The following is a 6,869-nucleotide window of genomic DNA, read 5'->3' as shown; positions in this document are numbered from 1 at the left end:
CTGTAATCCCAGCTCTTGGGAGGCTGAAAACAGGAGGATCACTACGAGTCCGATGTGTGTAGTGTGACCCTGTAGACCCTGTCCTAAATACATTTAAGAAAAAAACTTAAAAGGCTCTGTGCTGATTAGGGAGGCTCTGTACTGATTCTGTTCTACGTGCATTTTTACCATCCGAGCATGTGGAGAGGGAGGGAGAGACAAAGAATAAGGGAAAAGAAGCTTAAAAATAACCATAGCACCACCCTAAGGGAAATGGTGATTTGAGCTGAATAGAATTTGGTTTCTTGTTATCTTTAAAGCACATCTGATAGCCATGTATCAAGCCAAACACTGCCTCTGTGTTCTGATCAAATCTTTCTATGGAAATACCATTCAAAACTCTCTGTAACCAAGCAGGCTCTAAAAGGCACATAACCCCTGAATAAGTTATACAAAATTCCTACTCCAATAAGCGGTGTGCCATCATATTTACTGGGGGCTAAATAGAAGCTAAACTCACAAAGGCTTTTGTGGAGCCAAAAGAAAACATATAGCTACTGAGACACCGTCAGGGCCTCCCCAGCCATACTAGAGCCAAGAGAATCTTTTCTCAGTCACAGTCCCTTCCATCCTATTTGTCTCTAGGCTGATGTTCAAATTATGCACAGATCCTGGAGGTTAAAATGGTGAAATCCTTCTGTGTGTTTTGACAAATTACATCCCCGAATGCCCCTCCCCCAAGAAACTCCATCTAAAGCCATAAGGAATTGTGTCATCTCCTTATGCAAGGAAGTCCACTTGCAAGGAAGATTTCAGGTCTGGTTGAGTCATCTGTTCAACAAGCAACAGGTCCTTGCTGTCCCACTGTTTTGCCACCCAAGGACTGTATTCCAAATGACTTATTTAAATCCAAGGGGTTAGAGAAAGGTTACTTGGACTATTTTGAATCTTGTGACTACATCAGAGCCAATAACAGTCACCAAGAAAAAGCCCAACAGAGACATCTATCACTGTCTGGAGATCTTTTTGTTTATAGCCAGGAGTGGGGATGAAGATGCTACTGGCATCAAGTGGGGCAGAAGTCAGAGCTGCTGCTAACTGCCCTACAATGCACAGACCAACCTCTACCACAAAGAGTTATCTTGTTTGTCCAAAAAGCCAATAATGCTGAAGATGAAAAAAAAAAAACAAAACCCTAGCTTAGATTAATCTCCATTGGGTTGGCAAATTACAAACAACAGGTCAAATTTAGCTGGCTGGCTTTTTTTGTACCTAGAATCCTATGCTGCTGAATTATAAGGACTCATTCTGAAATGCACTGTTAGGTAATTTTGTCACTGTGTGAACATGACAGAGTGAACATGCACAAACTAGACAGTTATGATGTCACTAGGTAATATAGTCTTATGGGACCACCACCATACATGTGATCTGTTTTTAATTGAAATGGTCTTATGTAGCACATGATCATCAAGCCTTACTGGAACACAGTCACATTCATTCATCCATGACACATTATCTGTCACTGTTTGCACACTACCAATGCAGTAATCACAGTAGCCATTTGAGAGAGTTATGATCTGCGCATGCCCACCCAAAGTTTAGTACATTTATTCTCTGGAGTAGTTCCTGAAAAGGTTTGCTGACTTCTGATACAGACCTACTCTTAAGCTTAGAATGGAGATAATATGCAAATAAAATTCTAATTGTTTCAGGAAAGAGGTGAAAAATTGATGATAAGAAAGAATAAGGGCCAGGGAGATGGCTCAGTAGGATAAGCGCTTGACTGGCAAATGCAAGGATCTGAGTTCAATCCCCGGTTCCGCCAAAAAAAAAATCAAAAAAAGAAAGAATAAACAGAGTGGGGGAGACAGCTCAGTGGTCTAAGTGCCTGCCTGGCAAGCTCAAGGACCCAGGTTCGATACCTGGTAGCAGATGCTGTGCCATCCCCAGAACCTTGGGTGCTCCATGTTGGCCACTGAAACTGGGCCTGGTGGTGCACAGGTATAATCCCAGCACTGGGGAGGCTGAGACAGGAGGATCATTATGAATCTGAGCTGCATAGTGAAACCCTGTACCTAATAAATAAATAAATAAATTTTTAAAAGAAATAATAAACATTAAACATTCTCAGGATAAAGTCTGTTTCTGGAGATCACACCCAGCTTCCATAGCTCTTTCAGGGGTTTTCCTGTGAACATTTATTTATACTTAAAAGACTATGACCAAAACTAGGAACTTAGACCGTAAGCCATGTTTAAATTGGTGGGAGGTATAAAGCCTCAGCCCCCTACACAAGAATTGAGACACTTTTCACTCCTCAGTTAACTCCTACCACAGAAACACAAATAATTACCAGAGAGTGATGAGTGCTGAACTCACAGAGTCTCAGAAGCTGGCAAGGTATTCTTTCTACAGCATCCAGTCATGTGAAAATCAAAAGAGAAGAAAATACAGGAGAAATAGAGACGATTATGGGAGGGGTTGGGAGAGGCAACCTCAGAGGGACCAAGAAAATGGCTGCCTGACCACTATCCAATCCCATGGTGCGCTGGGGTCCTGTGAGATTTTATAATGTCTGTTCACTTGTTTAATTTCTTCCTCTGAGAAGCGTGTGTTCATCTCGGATGCCCATTTCTGGATTGGGTCTTTAAATTTTGGGGACTTGGTGTTTTTTAGTTCTTTATAGATTCTAGAGAGCAGACCCTTGTCTGAGTACTTATTTGTCATGATTATTTCCAAATTTGTAGGTTGCCTTTTCACTTTATTGGTAATTTCTTTACAAATCCTTTTCTGTAAATAAGGCCGACTAAGCTTCTGTTCTTGGAACCAAAAGATTCCTGAGGAAGATAAGACCACTGACACCCTTTCCTAAGGGCATGGTAAATATTTGCTGAACAGTTTGACTGGCTCTTTCTCTCTCTTTCAGTCCTACTCACCCAGGCATTTCTACCCCACTTGGCAGGAAAGTAGGCAGACCCTCTATCCTGATAAAGCATTTAAGACTTGAAACTAAGAAACCTACACAGGAAAATAGTATATGACTTTGTACAGTTATTTTAAAGGTTCCTCTTAAAACAACTATAAATGGCTACTGAACTTGTCAAACATTAAGTCAATATCAACTCTTAAAAAGGACTAAGAAGGAAAAAGATTTTTTAAGTGGAAGAAAAGTCATGACCATTTCTTTTTCACCTGTGATAATGTCATTTTGATCCTCCTGTTCACTCAGCCTGGTTTAAGTTATCAGAAGTCCACCACTAAATGCCTTGTTCCCATTTCTTCCCTATTTGATATTTTAATTGAATGAGAATCATGTATCCTGGCCAATATTCCCCATCTGCTGCTGCTTCTTTTTTTTTTTTTTTTTTTTTTTTTTTTTTTTTTTTTTTTTTTTTTTTTTAACTCTAGGAGTGCCTGGGGCAACACTTCTCTCCCTGAAACAAAATCTACTTTCTCTGGCTTCCTCTGGATTTGATTCTCTTTCCTGGAACCAGAACCACTCACCTCCTAGGGGCAAATCTGTCCTGGAGGTGCTCCTCTGGAGGCCACCATCCAGGCTCCTGAGCTATCTTTATGGAGGGAAGAATGATGGTACTGAGCTTCTGTTTCCAATCCAGCCTTCTCATGCTGTGTTTTTCTTTTTAATCATATCATAATTGAATATTTATTGACCTAGAAAAGCAAATATATACTGTGTTTTATATTTTAAAACAAAGTGGTATATATTATACCATAATATATATTGTGTTTAAATATTTTATTTTATTTATTTTGTGGTTTTTTATTAATTTTATTGAGAAACAAATAGCATTGAGACAGTTTCAAAACCAATTAATAGGATAGTTTCAGTGATTAATACATTGCTGAATTCACACACATACAATATTTGAATGGCAATGGAATACCCATCTCTGACAAAACTAAACAAAAAAAGGGGATACAAAGGAAGGACCATTTTGTATCTGTATATACAAAACAGTTAGGATAGATATACAGCTACTTTCTCTTAATTCAGTGAGAAGAAAGATTTGTACTAATAGTGTTTGGACAGGATATCATGTCTGCATCTTGTACTACGAATAACCATTACGAAGACAACAATATGCATGCTGTGGCCTTTGGAAAAGGTGCCCTCTCTATTTAAGCAACAGCCAAGGCAGGATCCATCAAATGATGATTCTGAGTTAAACAAACTGACTTCTTCCCAGCCCTATTTTGCAAAGAGAAAGCCACTAGAAGCAAAATTACAGTAAAGCCACATGCCTTACATGAACATATTCAGCAAACATGCTCCTACTATGTGCCAGATTCTACAGATAAAGACTGAAATGATACAGTCCATAGCCCAAAAGAAGCCAGCATGGTAACACACCCTCACCACCTTGAGCCAGCAGTGGTACATGATGCGCACCTCTTCCATTGGGCAGCTTGTACCGCTCGTGGTATAAATGGATCTAAACCCTTGTATTGATTTTTTTACTAATAAAATTAATAAAAAAATCTACCCGATGGAACAGTCATGCAGTGGTTCAAGCCACCTGGCAGTGAGACATCCAAATTAGGGCCACATCATGAACATGTGAAGCAAGGATGTCCAACAAGAATATTACACAGTCATGAGCTGTGGTAATTGGAAAGTTTCTAGGAGCCACATCAAAACGAGCAAAATGAAAGACATCAAAATTATTTTGATATTTTATCTGGCCCAAGATATTGCTGTTTGTAAGGATTGAATGAAGGGTTAGAACAGTGTCTGGCACATGGTTAGCACTGTCTATCACAAATATGCATGGATGGATTTGTTCTTCCATTCAATGTCTGTTTTGGGGATACCTCTTCTGCCCCAGGCACCAGGTCCACCAGGTACAGAACAGGCAGAATCCCCAACCAAAGGTAAGATTGATTTAAAACCAGGAAATAGAGGAAATTTAAGGCAGTGGGCATATCTTTGCTCCCCTTTGAAAAGAAAAATATTAGAAGCAATCCAATATCAATCAACTAATGAGTGAATAACCCAAAAGTGTTATAGGAGCATAATAATAGAATACTGTTAATCTATAAGAAAGAATGGAAAAGTCAGGTGTAATGACGCACACCTGTAATCCCAGAACTTGGAAAGCTGAGGCAAGAGGATTGCCTAGAGTTTGAGACCAGCCTGGGCTCTATAGTGAGACCTTCTAAAAGAAAAAAAAAATCAGACTACCACTTTGATAAGCCTTGAAAACATTATCATAAGTGAAAGAAACTAGTGACAAGAGGTCATTCACTGTATAATTCCTTTCACATAAAATATTGATAACAGGAAAAACTACAGGTACAGAAAGTAGATTTGTAGGGGGCAGAATAGGATATGAGTACTATTGGCACAGGGTTTCTATGGAGAGTGATAAAAAACTGTCCTAGAGTTAGATATTGGTAACAGCTATACAATCTTATGAATATGCAATTTAAAGGGGTCAATTTTATGATATGTGAATTATATCTTAATTTTAAAAGAAAAAGGAGGGGTTGGTGAGATGGCTTAGTGGTCTAGAGCACCTACTTAGAACAAGCTTAGCAAAGCACTGGGACCGCGGTTCAATCCCCCAGCACCACATGCCAGCCAGCCCCGCCCCCTGGTGGGCTGAGCTGGCCACACACACACACACACACACACACACACACACTAAATAAATAAATAAATAAATATTTAAAAAAAGAAAAAGGAAAAAGGAATCTCTAAAATGTTTAGGGGCCAGGGATATAGCTCAGTGGCACAGTGCCTGCCTAGCAAGTGTAAGGTCATGAGTTTGATTCCCAGTACCAAAAAAAAAATCTCTAAAAGAAAAAAGGATGGCATTCTAACAGGATAGCATGTTGTCCCCCAAAATTCAAACTCCAGTGGTGATATTTCAAGTACTGGACATGACTACATGTAACAGTGTTGAGCATGAATATAGGTAATAGTATTTACATAAAAGTATAATATACTTAAGCCCCCCCATGTCCCAAGAAGGAGCTCTAAAACCACCCTGTGCAGACCCGCATTAAAGAGATGCTGCCTTGCCTCTGTCTTGCTTATAGGCATAAGAGAAACGTAAAAAGGTACAGTTGAAATTTACTGATCCTGGACAGAGTTTGGGGCTTGAGATCTGAGTACCAGATGAAGATTTTGAAGCTTCCAGATGAAGTATCTGAAGCTTTTCGCCAGCTCTGGGATTGGACTGACATAATTTTGCTAGTTCATTATCAAAGAATGGCCAGTCAATATGTGTCCAGTACTGTGGGGGTGGGGGGGAGATGAGTTTTGGGTAAGCCTGTTTCAGTTCAGCTAAAATTCCTTTTAAAGAACTGGAGCCAGTGACATAGCTCAGCAGCACAGTGCCTGCCTGGCAAGGGCAAGGTCCTGAGTTTGATTCCCAATACCAGAAAAGAAGAGTTGTTTTGGAGGATTCTGCTCGGCTTGTTTGGTTTTGGCATTCTACTCTGCTCCTGAGCTAGTGCATGGTGCTAGGTGCGAGCCTAGGCTCTGAAGGTCCCTTATTCACAGGTGCTCGCAGGACTAGAGGGAGAGCAGACAATGAGACAAGTGCCAACAGCAAAGAGTGACGTGAGCTGTTGTGCAGGAGGAAAGGCAGTGAGAGCCTAGTTCACTGAGCTTGATGCCTCTCTGACATTGATCTTGAAAGGGTCTGACTTAACCAGAAAAGGAGAGAAACAGAAAGTGAGAGGGAGAGTATATCAAGCAGAGATCAGAGTGTGCCCAGGAAGGACAGCGTGCCTCAGGAAACAAAAGGACTCCGTGTGCCCAGGTGGGAGCAGAAAGAAGGCCAGCGAGGAAGCTTCTGGTTTGGACCTTCTGGCCCTAGAAAATGGAGCTTGAAATGAGGTTGATGAATGACTCATCA

The sequence above is a fragment of the Octodon degus genome, unplaced genomic scaffold (assembly GCF_000260255.1).
Source record: "Octodon degus isolate 3935 unplaced genomic scaffold, OctDeg1.0 scaffold00079, whole genome shotgun sequence".
NCBI classification, from domain to species: domain Eukaryota; kingdom Metazoa; phylum Chordata; class Mammalia; order Rodentia; family Octodontidae; genus Octodon; species Octodon degus.
Note: the sequence above shows the minus strand (reverse complement) of the source record.